At 34.7% G+C, this 23,900-nt stretch overlaps 1 protein-coding gene across 3 annotated transcripts in view; it reads right to left on the bottom strand.

Moving 5' to 3' along the window:
* IL1RAPL1 (interleukin 1 receptor accessory protein like 1) overlaps positions 1-23,900 on the bottom strand; it is a 1,361,951-nt gene that overhangs the window by 837,366 nt on the left and 500,685 nt on the right. The window lies entirely within an intron of this gene.

Below are 23,900 nucleotides of genomic sequence, written 5' to 3'. Positions count from 1 at the left end.
ACCTGTGTCTTTTGACTGCATACATGTGATAAATTGTAACGCTTGCAATACCTACTGATTAAAAATCTCCTTAAAATGACAGCTAATACCATTATATATTAAAGTTTTTAAAACATTATTAAATAGTTAAGAAGGATATCTGCATCCTCATATGCTTTCATTGTAATAAGGAAAAAAGTACTAAATATCTTTTAGCATGTTCCTCATTAAATATCAAATAACTAACACTATTTTGTAAACTCTTCTATTAATGAGAATATATTCTATTACAGTGCTTCTCAAACTCTCAGGTGCATACCACTGACCTCAGTCACTTTTTGAATTTCAGATTCTGACTCAAGGCCTAGGGTAGAGGCTGAGGTTTTGCATTTCTAACAAGTCTCTAGGTGATGTTGCAGCTGCTGGTTCAAGGACCCCAAGTTGAGAAGCCAAGCTCTAATAAGAAACTTGGAAATGAAATATTTAAATAATGATACATTATAATAATTGTATAATGATGAATTGAAACAAAAGGTGAACAGGGTAACCATGGAGGTCAATATGTGTTTAAGCTACAGCAATAACAACAACAACAATAATTCAGGGGATGCATTGAGTAAGTAGAAGACACAAGAAAGAAGAAAGGAGGTGTAAAGACAAAGCAGTGGTAGTGGCATGAAATGGGGATGTCCAGAAGGAATAGAGCAGAGGTTTGGGAGAAACAGAGAAGATACCATAGAGGAAAAAAAGAAAGAAAGGAAAGATTAAAGACCTGTAGACATAACCCTCATCCACAGATGGTAATCTCATCAAGCACCAATTGGACAGTTGTGAAATTTCATTATACCTTTCTAACAGACTATAATTAACCAGAAAATTGGTTCCCTTTCTATTAAACTGGGTAAAGTAAACATACAAGTCTCAACTTTCATTTGACAAACTTTTATAAATGCATACATAGTTATATTCCACAACGAGAGCATATCCATTTGGCCCACAATCAAAAGAAGGGTCTAGAAGCCAGCAAGGTCATTTAAATCTAGTCCCTTTATCTCTAGCAGGTTTGCTTTGCCTATGACCAGGTTTGTTATGGTTTAAAAATAACATTAAGTTCATCACATTAGTTCATCACATTAGTTCCAAGATGGTTGCACATAAGAGTTGGTGTATAATCAGTAAAGACTTTAAAAATAATAAAAATGGTTAAAATAAAAACACAACAATTGGCCAGGCATGAGGGCTCATGCCTGTAATCCCAGCACTTTGGGAGGCCGAGGTGGGTAGATCACAAGGTCAGGCATTTGAGACCAGCCTGGCCAACATAGTGAAACCAAGTCTCTATAGAAAATACAAAAATTTAGCCAGGTGTGGTGACTGGCACCTGTAATCCCAGCTACTTGGGAGACTGAGGCAGGAGAATCACTTGAACCTGGGAGGTGGAGGTTACAGTGAGCCGAGATTGAGCCATTGCACTCCAGTCTAGGTGACAGTGTGAGACTCTGTCTCCAAAACAAAAAAACTTTACAATTGCTATATATCTAGTCTTTTGGTGAAATTGCATTTGCTGACACTTTTGTTCTTTTGTTCCAAGCTATAAGTTCAAGACACATTCAATCTATACAGAAGCAATGTGAGAAGTGAGCTGAAGGGTATGTATGTTAAGATGAATTACTGAAATCAGCCTCTGAGCATTGTGGGGTAACATACATAAGAATCAAGTTTTTTTTTTTTTTTCAGTGTAGATAACTGTTCTGTAAATAAATACCCAACAAAATATAGACCAGCAAGTAAGAAATGGGGATCACTGGTATTAACTACTAGAAGGATCAACACATATTCATATTTGATGGAAATGCATAAGGGGCTGAAAGCTTAAACAACTCCTTGGATACTTTGGGCAAATGGCCTTAATAGTTGTTTTTGTACTGTTATTCTCAGGTGGAGAACCTTCAGTACTTGGTCTGCACTTCTGGAAAATAGACCTGTCTCCTGCATGCTTTTAAGACATTCACATGTATCTATATCTCCAAGAGCATTTGAATCAGAAACTCTTTTTTTTGGAGTTCCAAGACTCTATCTAAAATCTCTATGCATTTATAATGACCTGATAAAAGAAATGATAAACAAAAGCAACTACAACAACACAAAATTTGGCAGGCAGGGCAGGGTTATCTGTTTGATTTTCTATTTCTTTTCTGTTTGCATAACACGCTTAGGAAATTTAGTGAATGTAAAAGACTGGTCAAAGTGTGGATGTTCCAGTACCTTCTAAGATTTAGGAGGAAATTATGAAGTATATGACTTTTTGATTTCATAAATTCACCTATCAATGTTGGATCTAAAGATGAGCTTAGTGACTAAGTGTATAGCTTAAATAATTTGTTTCAGATTTATGCTCCACCGAGACCTCTTGCCATGGAAATCACGGAATGAAAGGGTGTGTCCTCTATAGGTCCTTCAATTTTTTAAAATTATTTTATTTTATTTTTGGCAGAGCCAATATTAGTCTAAGGTTCTATCTTTCTCACCTAGGAAACATTTCTACATGGTCTCTGAATGATTTCCAACAATTCTGAGATGACTAAGGTACATGTTTTTTACTAAAATCTTAGTCCTATACCTCATGTAAAGGCCATTATGGTTGTCAAAGAAAATATAGTTCATCATAACATCTTGAAAATCTTTCTTCACATATATTAAAAATGAATATGTATCTATTTAATTTTTTACATGTTTTTCTAGTTCAAGTCATTTACTTTCTTCAAGGAAGTCTTTATTTCTGAGAAGACATATTGTGAATACTAGGACCTAAAGAAACTATTTAAAAACAAGCTGATCAAATGTAAGCACAAGTAAACACATTGGGTGAATACCCTCTGTTTCCATCTAAAAAATGTTTTTTATAATTGGCAACTGACCTTACATTATAGGTATTTTTTCTCATGGGATTGACCAGTGTTTGAAAAAAATCAGATTCTGTATGGGTAAGCATGTTTATAATGAAATTTTGTTTACATTAACATATATAGACTAATCATATAGCTACATGGCTACAGCAGTATTTCTCTTCAGGTAGAAGACTTACACAATTGGACTGTAAGAACAATGGCTATATTTGAAGCTGTTTAATTACATCATTTCTGGGGGTGTTTTTTCTAACTCTTAACAAATCCGTTACCAAGGCACAATTAGATAAAGAAACCACAGAACTAGTTTTTTGTATAGTACTGCGCTGAACAGTATATTAAAAAGCATTGTCTGACATAACTTGAAATAGATTTAACTATTTTACGTGTGAGTCCTAAAAATATTTGTGGAGATTATCAAAGATACTCTTTAATGTAAGAGAGTTATAGTTTGTGTTTCTCAATCAATGCCACTTTAAAGTGGTATAAGCAAGGTACTTGAGGCATTTACTTTTCAAATAAACAACCAAACTTATCAGATGTATCCAGGATTTTGGGATTTTATTTGTATTGCCATTAAAAACAAAGCAAAAACTTCTTTCAAGGTACTAGCAAAAATACAACACATGGCGCTTTAATTTTTATCTCTATGCAGCCATCTTGAAAGATAGTTTAAAAAAAACGCAAATGCAGTATTGCCATGAATTCAAATTATATCAGGACATCTCATAGTACATAAAACCTATCCTTTTGAAAAGGTACCATTATTTCTTTAGGAAATCGTAAGTGATAGCTAATTTATTTCTATACAAAAGATTGGGGTCACCATGTTATACATGCAATGAATAGATAATCTTTCCAGAATTCTACTTAAAATATATCAATGTATTGAGTTTATCATGTGCCAGGCACTATGAAACAGCATGGGTTAATGGGCTTTGTTCATTCAGAGGATTCTCAACCCTGAAGCCTAGGGTATATCTTGTGAACTGTTTGAGGCGAAGCTTGAACATTTTTAGTTTTAAAAATGCTGAATATATATTGGTAATTTGGGTATTAAGCTAGATCTCAAAGCCACTGAATTATGGCAATGTAAAACTACGAGCCCCTTTAGTTGCAAAGACTACCATCAAATGACAAATATAGTAAGAATCTCCTTCCATACCATGACTGTAATTGTTCATGTGAAGCATAACAAGAAGGGAAAAACAACATCTTCCTAAAATTTAGAGCAAGAGAAATGATAAACAAGTCTATGAGAACAAAGAATTGAAAGAAAACATGTCTGTCCTTTGCATGGAAAATAGCATCATATTTTGTTAAAATATATGATTTACACATCTTGTTGGGGAAGCATGAATACTCTCTATATACTAAGAATAAAATAATAATATAATCCATAAAGATAAAGGATTGTAAGATACATGAATGTGAAATTCTCAACTAAAGTAAATTACTCCTTTAAAGCAAAAGCTATAAAAAAGAAATGGAATTATCACTTAACTGAGATGAAAAATCAATGTAAATGGAGAAAGATATACACAAAAATCTTAAAAGTAGTTAATAGCAGGCAGTGAGATTAGTTGTTGTTTTCTTAATTTTTTTTAGTTTTAAGGTATATTTTCTAAAATTGCTTAGATGTTTCTCTTAAGTAAAACAAAAAATCTAGAAATTTAAAAGAAAACCAATATGTTGTCAACTACAACGAAAAATTTGCCTTGTAACAACAATGCCATACTGAATTGAAAGGCACTCATTGTAAATTTCAGAAATGTATTATAAATTTTAACATTTTTAGAGAACTCATTTCCATCATATATTAAAATGGGCATATATACACAAAAATACATGAAATAGCTACTTTTATATGGGAGTCAAACATATCCCAAGAGGCTTGTAAATTTGGAACTGGTTTTAATGGTCAGTGATCCCAAAGTGGGGCATGCATACTCATGTTACAAGAAAGAATTTTTCAGGGATACCCAGACTAAAGTATAGGTGCATAGACTGTGAGAATGAGTAGGTAGGGAAGATTAAACCAGGTAAGATAGACAGTAAAGGAAGAAAAAGAGAAATATTTCTTGCTCTGGCTCCTCATAATCACATTTACACTTTCTTGATTATGCTCTCTGCTATTGGGTTTCCAGGGAAAGGCTGGGCAAGAAGGGTTGAGTGGAAACCTGGGAATGATACTTCAGGGCTGGGATAGCCTACATTCTCTTTTCTAGGGACCCATAGACCAAGCCTGGCGCCAAAGATCAGGATTTTGGATATGTAGCAGAGCTGTAACATCTAATACCTTATCATTTCTCTCCAAAGCAGCAAGTTTAACTTAAGAGACTAATCAAATCATTTCACCTTGTCTGATCTCAGTTACCTAGTTACAAAGTGGGAGTAGAAATAATACCTACCTAGGAACGTTGTAGTGAGGATTAAATGAGATGATAATTAATGTAACATATTTAACATAGTACCTAACACATAATATGCATTTCCTTATAGAAAGTGTTCTTCTACGTTATCCCAACTTGCATCCTGAGAACATGTCTTTCTATCATTAACATTTTCAACCCACAAACAACTTCTGATAGCGAAGTGACAGGGTTTGGATCTATGTCCCCACCAAATCTCATGTCAAGTTATAATCTCCAGTGTTGGTGGTGGGGCCTGGTAGGAGGTGACTGGATCATGGGGGCAGATTTCTCCCTTAGTGCTGTTCTAGTGATAGGGAGTGCTCGTGAGATTCTGGTCATTTAAAAGTGTGTGGTATCTCCTGTCCCCCTCCTCCTGCTCTGGCCATGTGAAGTGTGGGCTACCCCTTACCTTCCGCCTTGATTGTAAGTTTCCTGAGGCTTTCCCAGAAGCCAACCAAATGCCATAATCATGCTTGCTGTACAGCCTGCGGAATTGTGAGCCAACTGAACCACTTTTCTTTATAAATTACCTCGTCTCAGAAATTTCTTTATAGCAATGTGAGAACAGTCTAATATACCAACCAAGGTCACCTGATTGATATTGTTCAGCACTCATATTTTAATGAAAATTTATGAAAAGATGGCTAAGTAACTTGATATAACTTCTTTGTATTTTCCAAGCAACATGGTAGTAATGAGCAGTTAATATATATTCTATTAAATAATGTAGCCCATTCTAAAGAGCAGAAGCTTTAAATGGCCTCTTGACACAAAGCCTTGACACAAAGGTTTGCCAAATCAAAGTCACTTTTACATCATGTTACCTAAGATTGATTTCAGTGTACAACATTATCAGTATAACTAGTTAAATAATGTCTATTTTTTCCAAAACTTATATATGCAAGTTGTGCTTCCCACCACTAGCCATAGTTAGAACTAAAAATAGAAATTTCCTGTTAACCAAGAACCTTTCTTTAACTTAAATTAAGCCAAATATGTCATCATTGCTGGCTGATAACACATAGTACATTTTTTTAACCCCAGAGAAGTTATTTCATTTTTGATAAATTAGATATAATAATGATTTGTCATATTAATTAAAACAGTAGTATTATGATCAATGTTTAAATAGTTGTTTACTATTTGTAGATATTCTAGTTTTTTCATTTATAAAAGTGATATAAAATTTCCTTTGAAAATATATTTTAGTAAAAAATGAGAGTCAACTTAGGGAAATATATTAAGTGTACAAACCACAGTTAGTAATCAGACATGGCAGACATAGACAAGGTGGGCCTAGAAGCATTTAAGTTTGGGAAACAGTGTGCTATTTTGTTTTTACTCAGAAAGCAGAAATAATACAATGGGTTCTTATTTTATAACTTAATTCTGCTTTCAAATGAGCCAGAGTATTCAAATAAACATATTTGTTTGAATAAGACAAATATTAGTGTAAATGTTTTAAATAAGAAAGACTTAGCTACTCCTTACTATACTCAAGTAAACACTTATGCTGCACAGCAGTAATTACAATTTTACAATCAATTTATTAAATGACTCATCAGTAGCAGTCAGTTGAAGTGCCACCTAGAACCTCCATGAATTAAAGCAAGTGATCAAATTGACAAATATGAGAAGGGATTCATTAAATAAGAAATGTTATTTTTGGCATAGATTTTCTATTTGTAATGGTTGTTCAAAAGCTATACTACACATGTACAACCATCAACCTAAAAATTATGTACAATGAAAGACTTTTGGAAACCTATTATTTTATTTTACTTTTTTTTTATCACCTTTGAGAAAAATCAGGGAAAAATGCCTACCAATTTATTCCCCAACAAAATCCTTTTTGTATTTTCTGAATATTTCAGAAGAAAAAGTTTTGGGAACTGTTGCTTTATTAACTTCTAGTTCTGCTTTTGGGAAACCATTTTGATGTCTTTATTGTTTTTAGGTTATGGCACTTCTGAGCCCCTCTATATTATTTGAAATAATACGTGTACTCCCCGTATACTTTCTAAATCACATGTAAATATCAGGCACATATTTATTTTTTAATCTACTCTTATTTCAAATGATCTCATAGTTTTTACAACTGACTCTTATGGGACCTATGATTTAATGAACTTAAAAGGCAAACAAGGAAACTAAGACAGTTACCATCAAATGTTTTATTCTTTCCTCAAAGCAGCCAAAATTCTCTATCAAATTCTGGGTTGTAATATCTGAAAGTAGAATTGATTTGGCTCAACTGAGAGATGCCCCAGTCCTGTATGTTTTTTCTGAGTCTGCTTAGAAATTACAATAACAGTTGGGATTAGCAGGACAGGGGAGACTAAGACATGAGTAACACCCTAAATAAAGATTTCTGATAAAAATATATCCTCTTGCATGACATCTACTAGTCCACAGGAAGACAGAACCCAGCTACTGTAACAGTATAATGATAAGGAAAGCTCATCTTCTAGCATCAAGGAGAGGATTGTTGAAGATGTAGGTGAGCATTTCTCTATCCATTATGTTTATATGTGTGTGGTATATGCATAATGTATAGTTCCACATTCAGGAGTAAAGCACATGAGAGACAGCATCTAGTTCATTAATGAGTTTATATTCACATGTTCCAAACTGACAGTCTCTTCCTTTTCCAGACATTGCACACTAGCTGTGGTCAGTGCCGTTTCTTGGAAACCAATAGATGGCATTGTTGCATCAGACAGCTCTGTTCTGGCTTCAAAACACAAGATTTTCCTACATTATCCAGGTCTTTGTGAATTTCTCCAACATCTTTATATAAATCGTTTGAAAACCCATGCAGAGAAAGTTCTCAGCCTCTATGGTTTTGAGTTGCTTTTTCACTAAATGTGGAGAGGAATTGGGTTATTTCCTTCCTGAGTTATGTAAAAGTCACAGGATCAAATCTTTCAACCTTCAACATATTCTAATTTTCCACCTTATTCTTTTCATTTTATTTAAACCCTAAGCACAATCTTTGTACTAGATGTAGAGAAGAGTTCTGGCTTTCCACAGCCTGATTTCTGACTGAGAGAATGGCAGCCAATTCTATAATGCTGCAGGTCATTTAGACTTGGTGAAAAACCCATTTCTGTTGAATTAAATATGGTTATCTTTAATAGCAAATGTGTGGTCAATGTTTTTGGTCATTTCTTCTTTAATAAAACCAAAATGTCTTTCTTACTCCCTAGAGATGGAATCAGATTATATAAGTTTCAAAAGTCATCAAACTTTGAAAGAGCTGAATCTCATTAATTAAATGTAAAATTTTCCTCTCAGTTTGAGCTTTATAAAAAAGCATTTAAGGGCTTCTCCTACTTGAAATGCTTTCTCCAAGAGGATATAATTTGGAGAGAGGGCAGTTTTAAATAATCTACAATAGTGGGGAGTAGGCAAATAAAAGGAAAGGTATGGAAATTTAAAAATGTATCTGTTTAAAACATTTCCCTATTTTTAAGCTGACAAACTAGCTTTAAGAATGTCATGTTGTAAAACATCTATTTTTCTGATAAATAGGAGTTATTATGGAACAGTGAAAAAGCTGAAATGGATATGCAGAAGAAACAGAAATAAAGAGCTTGAGATAAGCACCCCAGAATAGTATAGAATGCGATCACCTGCAAGCCACTTAATTACAGTTGTACTTTCATAGTGACTGCTCCTGTTGACACCTAGCCTTCAAATTTAAGCTATGAGAGGGCTTCCATTTCTCTGGGATGAAATGAATAAGAAAAATACTTCAGGAAATAAAGCCCCACAATTTGTTTTGAGCATGCTGACCTGAATCAGATGTTACATCTCATATTCTAACATAACAGTTCACTATCAGCTTTGGGCAAAACAGGAAATGCAAAAAAGTGTCCTTCATATATGTGTGTGTCTGTTTGTGCACATACATATATACATACTCATCTTTTTCTGCTTTCAAGTAGAAAAATGAATGACGACCATATGGAAAATAAAGGGAAAGATTTCAAACTTAAACCAAAATATGCTTTTGACCAACATCTCCACATTTCCCCTAAGCCAAACCTGTAGAGTAAAAGCAAAGAGACTGAAGAGGAATCTCAAAATATAAAATAAAAGAACAAAAGGTACAAACATATTAAAAAACATGCTGAAAAAAGAGCATGAAATATCAAAGAGCATAAACTTTCAGTTATATGATAAATAAGTTATTGAATTCTAATGTGCAGCATGGTGATTATAGTTAACACAGTTTAATATAATTGTAATCTGCTAAGAGAGTAGATCTTACAGGTTCTCTCCACTAAAAAAAAAGGTAACTATATAAGGTAATTAATTTGATTAGCTTGATAGTAGTAATCATTTTACAATATATACATATATCAAACCATCATGTAGTGCACCATAAATGTATACTTTTTTATTTGCCAATCATATCTCAATAAAGCTTAGGGGGAATATGCTTTTGAGTAATCCAAGCTATGTCTACCCTAAATACAGCAGTGTTTTTTCTACATCTTCCCTCTTTACTACTCCATTCTTTACTGCTGTCTCCCTTGTGCAGAACTACCTGAAAAAAATCACCAGCAAAACAAAATGATAAACATAAGAACATTAATAAAGTACAAGTGGATTTCTAGAACAAAAGGCATCAATATCAATTTGCTTAAAGGTAATACTAATCTCATTTTCTCCAGGGAGCAAACACTTTTCTTGACAATGGGTGAATACTCAAGATGACATGCTTAAATCTGTAGAGACTAATAGTAGTGACTAAAATTTTCAGCGCCACAGACTAAAATTATAATGCAGTCTACATTATTTTCTTCATAGGGGTTTTTTATAATTCTTTATTTGCATTAAATATAATTGTTTAAGAATTTATTTCCACTTCATTTGCAAAGCACCATGTGTTAGTTGGTAGTTATTTAAAATCTACTTATTCTGAAGACAATTATTAGGATATCCTAAAGTAGTGTATTTTTGTTTTCTTTTCTTTCTTTTTACTTCTTTGAGAAGGAGTCTCACTCTGTTGCCCAGGCTGGAGTGCAATGGCAGGATCTCTGCTCACTGCAACCTCCACTCCTTGGGTTCAAGAGATTCTCCTGCCTTAGTCTCCCAAGTAGCAGGGATTATAGGCATGTACCACCATGCCCAGCTAATTTTTTGGGTCTACAGGCACCTTCCACCACACCCAGCTAATCTTTTGTATTTTTAGGAGAGATGGGATTTCTCCATGTTGGTCAGGCTTGTCTCAAACTCGCGACCTTAGGTGATCTGCCTGCCTCAGCCTCACAAAGTGTTGAGATTACAGGCATGAACCACCCTGCCGGGCATTATACACTATTTTATACACATTTCTATTTGGCCACTGTAGATATTTGAGTGATATAACCTATCAGCACTTCTCAGTCTTTCTCTGGAACATTTACATTGACATTTAATGGGTGTGCTCTGATTTTAAAAGCAATTATACACTTACTGACTATGTGATCTTGGGCAGGCTATATCCTCTGTATTTGAGTTTCCCTAAGTGTAAAATGGGGCCAATAGTAGCATATACTTCAAAAGACTGTTGTGAGGATTAACACAGTTCATATATGCAAACCCTCTTAGAAAAATGTCTAGCACATGGTAAGATCTACAGGGTTAGCTAACATTCCTCTCCTTTTCCTCCTCTTCTATCTTCTTTTTCTCCTTATCACAATCATCACCATTATCATCACCACTGTTCCTACAGATTTTTTTTTTTTTTTTTTTGAGATGGAGTTTCACTCTTGTTGCCCAGGTTGGAGTGTGATGGTGTGATCTTGGCTCACCACAACCTCTGCCTGCCAAGTTCAAGCAATTCTCCTGCCTCAGCCTCCCGAGTAGCTGGGATTACAGGCATGTGACATCATGCCCGGCTAATTTTGTATTTTTAGTAGAGACGGGTTTCTCCATGTTGGTCAGGCTGGTCTCGAACTCCCAACCTCAGGCTTGCCTTGGCCTCCCAAAGTGCTGGGATTATAAGTGTGAGCCATGGTGCCTGGCCTGCTACAGCTTTTTAATATGTACCATTCCCAGCTGTTTATTTTTAATTTCACTCTTTCTCACAACTGACTGAAATACATCTGGTTTACCTAGATCAACTCTAAAATTCCTCCAAATTCTCTAGAATATAACATTATACTTTAACTATTATATATTTGTTAGTGTTATTAATATGTACTATCATTATATAAATCTATCAGTCTATTTTAATATAATTCTATTGGATCACCACTGAAGTTACCCTTCTGAGTGCAGAGTATTTATTCACATATGTATCCCCTTAATTTGAGTGGAATCTCAATATATGCTTATTAAAAGAATAAATGGGCTGGGCGTGGTGGCTCGTGCCTGTAATTCCAGCATTTTGGGAGGCTGAAGCAGGCGGATTGCCTGAGGTCAGTAGTTCAAGACCAGCCTGACCAATATGGTGAAACCCCATCTGCACTAAAAATACAAAAATTAGCCGGGCATGGTGGGGAGCATCTGTAATCCCAGCTACTTGGGAGGCTGAGACAGGAGAATTGCTTGAACCCAGGAGGTGGAGGTTGCAGTGAGTCGAGATCATGCCACTGCACTCTAGCCTGGGTGAGAGAACGAGACTCCATCCCAAAAAAATTGGGAAAAAAAAAAGAATAAATGATCACTTATTTTATTGGAATACCAAGTAATGTTGCACATTAGTAAAATAAGCCCACATTAGTCCTACTGCTTTTAATTCTATAAACTTAACTATTAGGAGGTGAATTCTTTTAATTCTATAAACTAAACTCCCTGGGTGTTTGTTAAGCTAATACAAAAGCAACAGTTCTCGTGTATGAGTCTCCTAAAATAATAATGTTGATTGAGAGGTTTTCCATTGAGTAAGACAGTCCAATTCTTTTTTTGCCTTTAGTTATGTTTTTCCTAAGCAGATTTATCTTTTTTAGGGAACAAAGTCCAGTTATTTCTATATAATGTAACTGATCATATTTTAAAAGGGTTTAATAAACTATCTACCAGTTGCTATACTGTTTTAACAGGTTATTTTTATGTCATTAATAAAAATTCATACCTTTATTCATCTGAAGGCTGTTTCATCATAGATTTTGTTTCATTAATGAATAAGAAGGCAACTTGGCTATCTATTATATACCCCTATTAGATGGCAGGTGCAGGATTTTTAAAAGTATTATTTTCCCAGTGCTTGAGAGTGCAGAGTCGGTAATGAAATGTGTAGTCATGCCCCAATTTCATTGCTCCCATGCTGAAGTCAGCACATAATAGCTCAAACAGAAGTGAATGCTGAGATGCAAGCCTGTCAAAGGCTAAACCAGGGATTATCTCAGTGATGCGCCCATCCCTTTGAAGAAGGCTCCCTTTGGTGGCTTTTCATGCAGTTGCTTGGCTACCTATTCCCCAACAATATCCTAACCAGACCTGTCTGGTCTCTTTTCTTTCTCTCTGAAGATACACACTACCTGGAAAGGTTTTTATACTGGTAGCTCACTTTGCGTTCACATAATTTTTGTCAATTACTTCTTGAAAAAAAAATTCTTACTTTGTTCTCTGTATATAATCTTTATCTGAATCACTTAACTATACTCTATATACCTAACACAGGATGGGATTTTTATTTTCTTTTGTATTATTCCATTACTAAACTAATGAAACTGCTATTCATTAAGAATGTTAGGAATAAATTAGTTCAAATCTATCATCTCATGGATTGTTGTGGTAACAGAAGAGTTCAAGGGGTCTTTCCAAGCTCATTTGGCTAGTTGGTGGCAAGGCAAGTCCTCAAAGTCAGCACCACACTGGCCACTACTGAATCATGCCAAGCAGCAAATTTCTGACCCTTCACAGTACATGTTTCTATATTAAACTTTGGCAGCCCCTCACCTTGGCCATGAAATATGTTTCAGGAGTTATTAGAGCACAGTGATCTCTTATGCATTATAATTGTATCCTAAATAGGTTTCTAATTTGGTCAATCAAATTGTGATAAGCTGGCACTTTTAATATCAGGGTTTGCTGATGTGAAACAAGCCCTGTTCATTAAGGAAACTATGCATCTTCTGGTCTTCAGAGTTTTAGTTCCTGGAATTTTCATGAGATTAAATTTGGATATATGCATTTCTAGTGCATACAGATATAAATACAAGTTTTTAAAATAATATTTGCATCATTCTCAAATGATGTTTCCATCCCCTACATACTTTCCAGTCTCCTGTCACTGATTTCCATGAAAGTAAATACAAATCAGAAACCTTTCTACAGAAAATTACATACCAGCATCTACAAATACAAGGGCAGTGATTTATGATAGCCCCTTTTCCACAGCTATGAAGGATTTAGCATTGTGTTAGGCACATAGAAATGGCTTAATTCCTAACTTTTAAAATAAATATATATATAGTCAAAAATGTAAAGAAAAAGATGTTACATTTGCCTTATATTTACCTTAGCCTCAGATAAGTTGTGACAAAGCTCTAAAAATTCAGACAGACATTTATTTCCATAACTATGCAGAAACATCATAGTGAGAACATTAGGTAGACAATCATACAGCTTTGATTATGCTGTGTGCTGACTCATAACACTTGCCACAATCTTTGCACTTGACAAAACATGAATGCATGTGCACGTAAAAGAAAACTGACCAAAATTTCATGTTATTTGGGTATTTAATTTCATGTAGACAAACTCTAGAGCTTTTCAGAAGTATGCCATAGAATAGGTTGTAGAATTGTCAATTTAGGGTGCATGGTTACCCAAAGGTAGACAATGATTTGGTTTCAACTGACTGGTAGGTAACAACTGTAATATGGATTGTTTGCCCCAAATTATCTTTTTATCAGAATATTCTCTAACCCTATCCTGTTTGTTGGTTGTGTATTTCATTGAATATACCAATTCAATTGAATATAACAATATACAACCAATTTCATTGGTTGTATATTTCAATGAAGCAAAAACAACTGCAGCTTCATTGTAAATGTTCTTATATTAGAAATAAGAATAAATATTGTTTTGGATTTTTGGCACAATATCTGAATAACAAATGATTACACAGTAGCCCTTTATGAATGGGAACATTACAACTAGCTAACAATATTGTGGTAAAAATCAAAAGCTAATGGTTATACCATTATTTACAAGTAACCTTCACTTAGAAAGAAACTACTTCTAAAAATGATTTTATAAGAGGACTAAGTTTCAAAATTGCATGTATGGCTGTGACATTGTGAAATCAAATTTTATTTTCCAAGGCTCATTTTTTTTTTTTTTTGTATATATTGTTTTTTTTTAAATTTTTTATTGGATTATAGGTTTTCGGGTACATGAGCAGAGCATGCAAGACAGTTGCGTAGGTACACACATGGCAGTGTGCTTTGCTTTTCTTCTCCCCTTCACCCACATTTGGCATTTCTCCCCTGGCTATACCTCCCCACCTCCCGCTCCCACAGGCCCTCCTTTTTTTTCCCAAATAGACCCCAGTGTTTAGTACTCCCCTCCCTGTGTCCATGTGTTCTCATTTTAATGATTATTTTAGCAATATCCTATTATGAACCCATTAACTATAGCACAGTAATCGAGAATGTAAAGTTTGGCAAAGTCTGTTACAGAAATTCCATTTTAGAGTTTCTCTATAAAATAAGTGTTATGGGAGCTCTTACAAAGGTATAATTTCACAAGAGAATGTATTATGAATAGGCAGTCTGCACTTTGGATATTCACAATAGATCAGCTACCTCCTATTTTGACTCCTCAAAGTAGAGTTATACCACATCACTGCCAGCAAAAGAGGCAATGTCACACTAGATCCACTACTTACATGGTAATAATATAGATGGATATTTGAAAAAATTCCCAAACAGATGAAACTTCTAAAATCTGAGCTAAATAACTGAAAACCAGAGCAATAATATATTCAATATGTATGTCATTTTTTTGCCGCACTGGTGTATATTCTCTGAAACAGCACAAAGTCAATTAATGATTCAAAATTTAATATTAAAAAATATTAACAATTTTCTCTTAAAAAGTGAGCCATATTGACCAGGAAAATCTAATATGTTTCTAATATCCTTTCTTAAAAAGCAAAACCTAATTGATACCTTGGACAATATAGATTAACTCTTATACAATGAGGCAGGATATTCAGGTCAGAAAAGTATTTGAGGTTGAGCATGGTGACTCACGCCTGTAATCCCAGCATTTCGAGACACTAAGGTGGGCAGATCACATGAGCCCAGGAGTTTGAGACCAGCCAGGGCAACATGGCAAAACTTCAACGAAACATACAAAAATTACCTGGGCATGGTAATGGGCTCCTGTACTCCCAGCTACTCCAGAGGCTGAGATGGGAGGGATTGCTTGGGCCTGGGAGTGGGAGGTTGTAGTGGGTCAAGATCACACCACTGCCCTCCAGTCTGGACAAGAGTGAGACACTGTCTCAGAACAAAAAAGTATTTGCTTGGAAGAATAATAATTAGGGGAAAGAAGAGTATCATTTCAATGTAATATAAGCACATTATTATGTTCTTTAGTGACTGTGCTTTATATGTCTTCTTTATATGATTCTAAGTGAAAAATATGGTTAAGAAATTTCTGCATGTATTTATTTTAGAATCCATCCTTTTCTCTTTCCCTTCCTCTTTCCTGCTTCAGATAAGGATGAACCCTCTATGTTGCTCACAGATTAAAGCCATTTACTCCTTCTTTGGTCTGAATTTAATTCCTCCCTTTCTTGAGGAATCCTGGTTTACCACATATAACCATCCTTCCCTTAATTTATTATTTTGTTGTTTTTATTTTTGTTTATTTGAGACAGGGTCTCGCTCTATCACCCATGTTGGAGTGCAGTGGCACAAACACAGCTCACTGCAACCTCAATCTCCTGGGCTCAAGTCATCCTTCAGCCTCAGCCTCGCACGTACTTGGGATCACAGGTATGCACCATCAAGGCCAGTTCATTTTTTGCAGACATGGAGTCTCACTTTGTTGCCCAGACTTGTCTTGAATTCCTGGGCTCAAGTAGTCCTTCTGCCTCAGCCTCTTAAAGGTGCTGGAATTACAGGCATGAGACACTGTGCCTAGCCCCCTTTACTTTGTGTAAACATAAGTTTAAATACCACAGAAAACTAAAACTAAAAAAAAAAAAAAAAAAATCCAAGAACAAAACCAAAATAGAACAAACAAAAACCTTTTCTAGAATAGGAACACCACTCCTTTTTCCTTCACTATAATGATTCTTGGAGGAATTATTCATAATTGTTTTGTCAAGGTTGCTTTCATTTATTTGTATGTCTTTATTGAATATGCTCTTAGGGAAGTTGCTCATGACTTAATTTTCAGATCCAGTGGGCTCTTCCCTCTCATTTTACTTGACTTTCATGGATCACTTGGCCCTTTTACCAACTGCCTTCTGGAATCTTGCATTTAGAAAAAAAATGTACTTTTCACTTCTTTTCTTTTCTGCCTAAACTATTCCTTCTCATTCTCCTCTGATAGTGCTTCCTCTCCTCTGTTTGTCCCTTAAATATCAATGAATGGCAATGGATGACTTTTCTTAATCACCTCATTTTCAAATCACATCCACTGGAGATAACCAATAATTTCATGACTGCCCATATGCTGACAACTCCAAAATCCATGTGTCTAAATCTAAGCCTTTTCTCTAAACTCCAGATCCATGTATCAAACTCTCTCTTAAATATCTTCACTGAAATGTTCTTAGACAAACAAGAATCGAACATCCCAAAATGAATTTATCATTTTCTCTTCAAATGGACTGAATTTTCCTCATTTTCTCAGTAAATAACACCATCATTTGGCAAAGCCAAAAACCTAGGAACCATCCTGTTTCTCCTTTTCCCTTTTTTCCATATCCAATGGATAACCACATAAATGATGCAACCTGGAAATGACTGTAAAGTTCTCGTGCTTTTCACATATTGTTCATTTGCCCTTTGACTTTCTCATTTCAAATATTCATCTTATAATAGTATAATTGTTGATGTGTAATAAAGTCAATACTTAGATTTCTATCTAAAACCATGTAAAATATCTCCTTCTTTAGGCTGTTGTAAATACCAAATGGAATAATAAAAATAAGTGTTAACAGCATGTGTGGCACATAGAACATGTCCAATACATTTCAGTTATTATTAATTTATTATTGTTGTTGTTGCTTCCTTTATATTACTGCTTCGGTAATCCTTCTAAAATAAAAAAAATAATGTTACCCTCTTACATCATGCTCTTTAATAGCCATTTAGTACTTCACAATTGCATCCAAATCTTATAATATGGCACAAAACTCTTGATCATGCATTTGCCTTTTGCCCTGGCCTTATACCTTGCAAAACCCTAGACATAAATAAACTGCTTGCATGAAAAACAGATTCAAACCTCCCCGGTTTTCCTCACATCATTCCCTCTTCCTGGAGGGACTCACCCATCATATACATGCACATACAGATGCATGCATGTACACACACATACATTCACCTATCACTCTGGTGGCCTAGTGGATATATTAAAACTTGGCTCATCCAAGTGACTTTTGCTCTATCATACAAAATTGTTTCTCTTCTATACCCTACTTTTATTTCTATTATAACACCTGCAACACTCAGGGCCTTCACATAACACAATAATGTTTCACAGGTGTCCCCTGGAAAAGTGAAATTTGAAGACTCCTATGATGTTGTTTCACTGACTTATTTACCTGATTACGTCTGCCTGTTAGACAGCATGCAGTAGTAGGAAATATGCATCATTTAAGTTTTTGGTCCCAAAATTGGCACATTTTGGCCTTGAATAAATATTCATTTAATGAATGGGTAGATGGATGGCTTCCTTCTCTCTGAAAATTTGGACTTCTAGTTATAGAAGTCATATATTAAATAGGCCCCCCTGTGATAGGCCCTCAAACAGCAGGTAAAAACAACTATAGTCCAGAAAAAGCTATATAAATACCACCAATTCATTCTGATTATTTATCAAGAATAATCTTCATGTATGTCATCCCCGAACTTAGGAAATATTGATTTGTGCTACAGCAGTACTTTATTGTGTGAAAGTAAAAATGGAATAAATATATCCTTATATTCTAATGTCCTTCTTATAAAAATACATTTTAAATTCCCTTGAGATGTTAAATTCGCCCTCATTTTTATGGAAAGTAATGCTATACCCCTCCTGAGTTCTAAAAGTGACTGCTTTGTGAAGGAGCTGTTAAACTACTGAGTAAATAACATGTTTTTTGAAATTATCATAATTACACATATTTACATAACAGACCACAATATCTCCAAGGAATTGTTACCATAATTATATAAAATCCCACATGTAGAGTTTCTCTTTCCCTTATTCATGAGCTATTTTTAATCTTCATGGTCTAAATGTAGTATAGAATAAATACTGATCTATTATCTCTCCATGAAATTTCAATAGGAAGTAGATTGTTATCATGAGTAAAATAACTTAACACTTTGAATCTTCATGGACATAGAACAAAATGCGCATCCACCTACGTAATAGCTAATTTATGGAGCACTGATTATATAACTTTTGTTGGCCTTCAAATCTGTGTCATGTCCTTATTTTTTTCTGGGTAACCAAATTTATCTGGTTGAAATCTCATGTGATTACAATTCTATTTGCAAGTGTACAAAGACATAGAGTCACTCTCGAATGGCTGAAATATTAGTTGCTTATCCCCAGTTGCCGTAACTTTTTAAACCGTGATTGACAAACCTGTTTTTGCTAGTTGGCTTTTTTTTTTGAAACAGAGTTTTGTTCTTGTTGACCGGGCTGGGATGCAATGATGTGATCTCAGCTCACTGTAACCTCCGCCTTCTGGGTTCAAGTGATTCTCCTGTCTCAGTCTCCAAAGTAGCTAGGATTACAGGCACGTGCCACCTCGCCCGACTAATTTTTTGTATTTTTAGTACAAAGGGGGTTCACCATCTTAGCCAGGCTGGTCTCAAACTCCTGACCTCAGGTGACCCACCCACCTTGACCTCCCAGAGTGCTGGGATTACAGGCATGAGCCACAAGGCCCAGCCACTTGTTCTTTATGTTGATGTTCTCTGGTCTTGTAGGGTGGCTTTTCTTCTTTATCAACATGGTCTCTTCCCACTCCCAACTTAGACAATCCCATGGATCAGTCTACCCCTCTGTGACTCCCAGATTTATGACCACCACCCTCACTTTCTGAATGTCCAATGTTTCTCTACTCAGGCACTTCAAAGGCAACATGCCTAAAACTAAACAATATTCTTCCCTAGGCTTGCCCTGTCTTGTGACTGTTCCAATACTGAATGTTTTCTCCCTCAGCCATCAAGTTGGCTTTCATATGCTCTCACTATAGTCTGGCATGCTTCTTATTCTTTATTTCATCTCCAATCATTTGATAGGTTTTCTTATGATTTCTCAGAAGACTATTCCAACAGCTTTCAAACTGGCCTTTTTCTCCATTAGTCTTTTTCACCCAGCCAAATCTGTGAACTTTCCAACTGTATAACCTTATTGTACAGCTGCTCAAAATTGTGCAGTAGCTTTCCATAATCTGTCAGTACACAGTCCAAATTCTTGATCATGGCCTTCAATCATCTTTATAATTACCAATTTATTCTAGAATCTCAATACTTTCCCTTTCTGGAGTGAAAACTTCCTGGCAAATCTTTTCACACCCAAATTCTTCTCACTTTACTTGGACTATTCCTGCCACCTTGGCCCTCCACCTTTAGCTACATGGAATACCCAGAGTAATCTTTTAGGATCATCTAATCCATTCAGTTTTTCCAAATCCACAACCCAACTATCAGAGGCCATTCTCCTTTATCTTTGCTTTTCATTTTCCTTTCATATATATAATCTATCACTTCATTAGATAGATAGGTACATAGATAGATGGATAGATAGATAGATAGATAGATAGATAGATAGATAGATAGATAGATCTGTCTTCTTTCAAGAGGATAAGCCTCAAAGAAGAGAGGAGAGAGAGTAGTATGGATTTTTGTATTTCCCATAAGTAATGAGGTTTATGACCTATGGTATGTGAATAATAACTTTTTTAATGAATGAATGAATGGAATGGAATGGAATGGAATGGAATGGAATGGAATGGAATGGAATGAAAGCCTACCAGGAAAACATAAAACTTAGAGCTAGATCTCCAAATAAAGATTTCAGAAGGAATGGGAGGAGAAAGTTTCCTTGCTCTTGTGGAAAATTATACCCACTTATTTGAAATACATAGAAGTTGCCTGGCTTATGTTATAAAAATACAGTACAATGCACCCCAGGAGAAATACAGAATTTGTCACATGCAACATATGGCTTTATGCCTTGACAGTAATAATAACTGTTTGGAGCTAGGTAGACATTAAAACTCCCTTTTAGTTTTCTGGCATTTTCCCCTGTGGTATCTTGAAGACATGTTTTTAATAAAGAAGAGTTGGATAGAAGGGTAGAAGATAAATTAAGGAAAAGGCTGTAAGTAATGTACAGTGTTATTGACAATTATTAAAATAAAGTTAGAAAGAATTAAAAACAATGATTTTGGAAGAAGACAAAGTATTTTCTTTTGAAAATTAGGAAAGAAAGAATAACAACTTTAAGATATTTAACACGATTTTCACAAATAAATAATTCCATTGATTCATTCTCTTTAGTCTTATTAGGCACTTTTGAGAAGGAACTATGACTAATTATATAAGCAGTAGCCACACTTTTTAATGGACAAAACTGTTTATTAATTGTAATATTTACAAATATTTGTTAAAATATGTTAGATGTACAGTTTCAAGCATACTCCAGTGAAAATAATTTTTAAAAAGCAAACAATGACCTTTTTATTGTAGGTACACATATAGAGAAAGCACTCCTATGTATAAATATATTAGACTTTTTCTATGAATCAGTCCTGGGTATTACCCAAATCAAAGATAAGCACATTTTTTTCTTTCTAATAACAGTGGAATACATTTCAAAGATGACCATTGTATCCAAACATTAAGATAACTGGCTCATTTGAACTCATTTTCCATGTAGAAGTTGAACTAGAGAATATTTTATCCTTGAGAAAATATTACTCTTACAATATTGTTAAGGTTGGTCTAAGTTTGATGAGAAAATTACAAGCCTATTTCATAAATTTAACATTTACTGCACAATTTTTCTATCATTTCAAAATCTTCAGTTTACTTTAGAGCTGAAGACCAACTTATTCCGAGAGTGGGCAATTAAGAAGTCCTTCAGAATGAATGTATCATTGCTCTTTCTCAACCAGTGTAATTTTTGAGTGCAGTAGCTATACCCCTTTCAATCAAATAGGTATATTTCTCTAGCATTCTTCAACCTATCTGTGAGCTGTTCTATTTATAGTCCACAGAAACTTCTGGCAAAAAACAAAAAGAGATTACCCTATACTTTTCTTGTCCAAGAGGCAAAGTGTTTTTTACATCTAAATATGTCTCAGTTTTGCAGAGAACCTACCATTTGTGGATCCCCTCTAACTTTGGTACATGAATTTCCCTAAACAATCTGGCAGGCAGTTCATATAACTACAGAATGTAATGTAGCAGCTAGAAAGTACAAAGACATCATCCAAACCAACCCTCTCATTTTATATATATAAAACCTAAGGTGGTATAATATCTAAATCCTTCAATGATTTTTGAAACAAAACTGTAATAAGGCCATTCATTGAAATAAAAAGGCTTGATTATTTACAGAATCTACCTAATTTTGTTTGCCTCATTTCAAATCTGTGATGAACCAACCATTTTTAAACTACTCTAATTTGATTATATTCATGTCAGGTTGATTCAGTTTAAGGCCTAATAATGAGGAAATGAGGGCTTCTCTTTAATGATGAAATACAATAATCATAGTCATAGTTGAGAAGCAGCATGTTGCAAATATTCTAGGTTAATAATGTAGATAAAATGTTTGGAGATGAACACCAAAAATACTGCTTTATGGTTAACTGCAGACTTAGTAATGTTTGGTAAATAAAACGACACAGTCGAATTGTTTGAATCACAATGTAATTAAATCACAGTATTGTTGAACTAACACAAATTTAAATTATAAGAATAATACATGCTTATTAATGAAAACACAGAAAAGAAGTCTAAAGAACAGCATAAAAGCAACATTCTTATTGTTCAAACCTGTGTTTTGCAGTATGTGCTTTTATAAGTCCTATTAGAGTTTGTATAATGAAGTAAATATTTAGTGCTCTGTACCGCCTATTAGACATTATAATAACTATAGAAAAATACTAAACATTATTCTTTAAGATACTTAAAATTGAGTTAGGCCATGGTCAGGCTTTTCTGACTCATCTCTATGCTCCCAATGTTAGAAGCCAGCTATGCCCTGGCCTTAGATCCTAGGAAATGCTAAGCCGTCCATTGCTGCAACCTTCAGAGCCCAGAAATCAGATTGAGAAAGGTCTGATGTGTGGAATTGAGTTCGGTAAGTGGGAGGTATAGCAGTATGATGATTAGGGCATTGTGTTCAATTCATTATTTAGCCCCTGCATTCCCTCTATCACTCACCTTCCATATCTGGAAAATTGAGACGGTTGGGAGCACCTAGCTCTCAGAGTTGTTGAAAGGACGATATGACATATTGTGCTCACAATTTAGTAATCAATAGGTGGCCCACTCAAATATCACCTTATTTGTGAAATGTTCCTTAAAATATACTGTAAAACCCCTTCTGTTAAGAAGAGGCAGCCTAATCCAGTAAGGAACTTAAAACTGAAACCAAACTTGGATCTGAATCACAGCTCCAAAAATGAACTAGTTCTGCGGCTTCAGGCAGGTCACTTCACTTTCCTGAACCTCAATTTCCTTGTCTGTAATTTGCAGATATTGACACCTACACTGAAGGGTTGTTGGGAAGATTATTTTTTAAAAGTAAAAGAGTTACTAGGAAAGATAGATATGAAAAAAAGAGAGAATACTTACTTAAACTTATAATGTCATGTCAAGATATGTTCTATAGACTTAATACTCTAGTTATGGAGTGAGTCCAGTTCACACAAAAGGGTCTAAAGCTGGGCTTTGAAGAATAGACAGTATATGGATGTCTTATCAGTAACAGGTAATATGATAAAGGAATGAGAAAGGAATAAATTTAGGGGTAATGTAGTAAAGAAATTACAGTAAGAAGAAAAGAGTCTTAGGGCTCAGCAGGCTTATGATTGAAAGAGAATAATAGATAAATGATGAGACAAAATTCTAAATGTCTTAATGAAAAACGGTGTAATCAAAGCAAGAGAGCTGAAGAATAATCTGGCAACAGGATGCCAAATAGACTGGAGTGGAAAGAGAAAAGGAGGCAAGAGGCAAGTTAAAAACTGGTGCAATAAATCAAACATAACAGACTGAAGATTTTGTGAGAGTGAAGAGATTAAAGTTATAGATACCACAAAGAAAAAGTTTCATAAAATTTCTATAATTTCTATTATCTACTGATAATGTAATATGAGTAAGATTTTTGAAAACTTAAGAATATGATTTATTTCTTTTTCCTCAAGGCTTGTAGGAAAAGGAATGGAGACAGATATAGGTGA

Source organism: Callithrix jacchus, chromosome X (genome assembly GCF_049354715.1).
Source record: "Callithrix jacchus isolate 240 chromosome X, calJac240_pri, whole genome shotgun sequence".
Classification (NCBI taxonomy): Eukaryota; Metazoa; Chordata; class Mammalia; order Primates; family Cebidae; genus Callithrix; species Callithrix jacchus.
The sequence above is the reverse complement of the archived record's forward strand: the minus strand, read 5'-3'. Positions and strand labels throughout refer to the sequence as shown.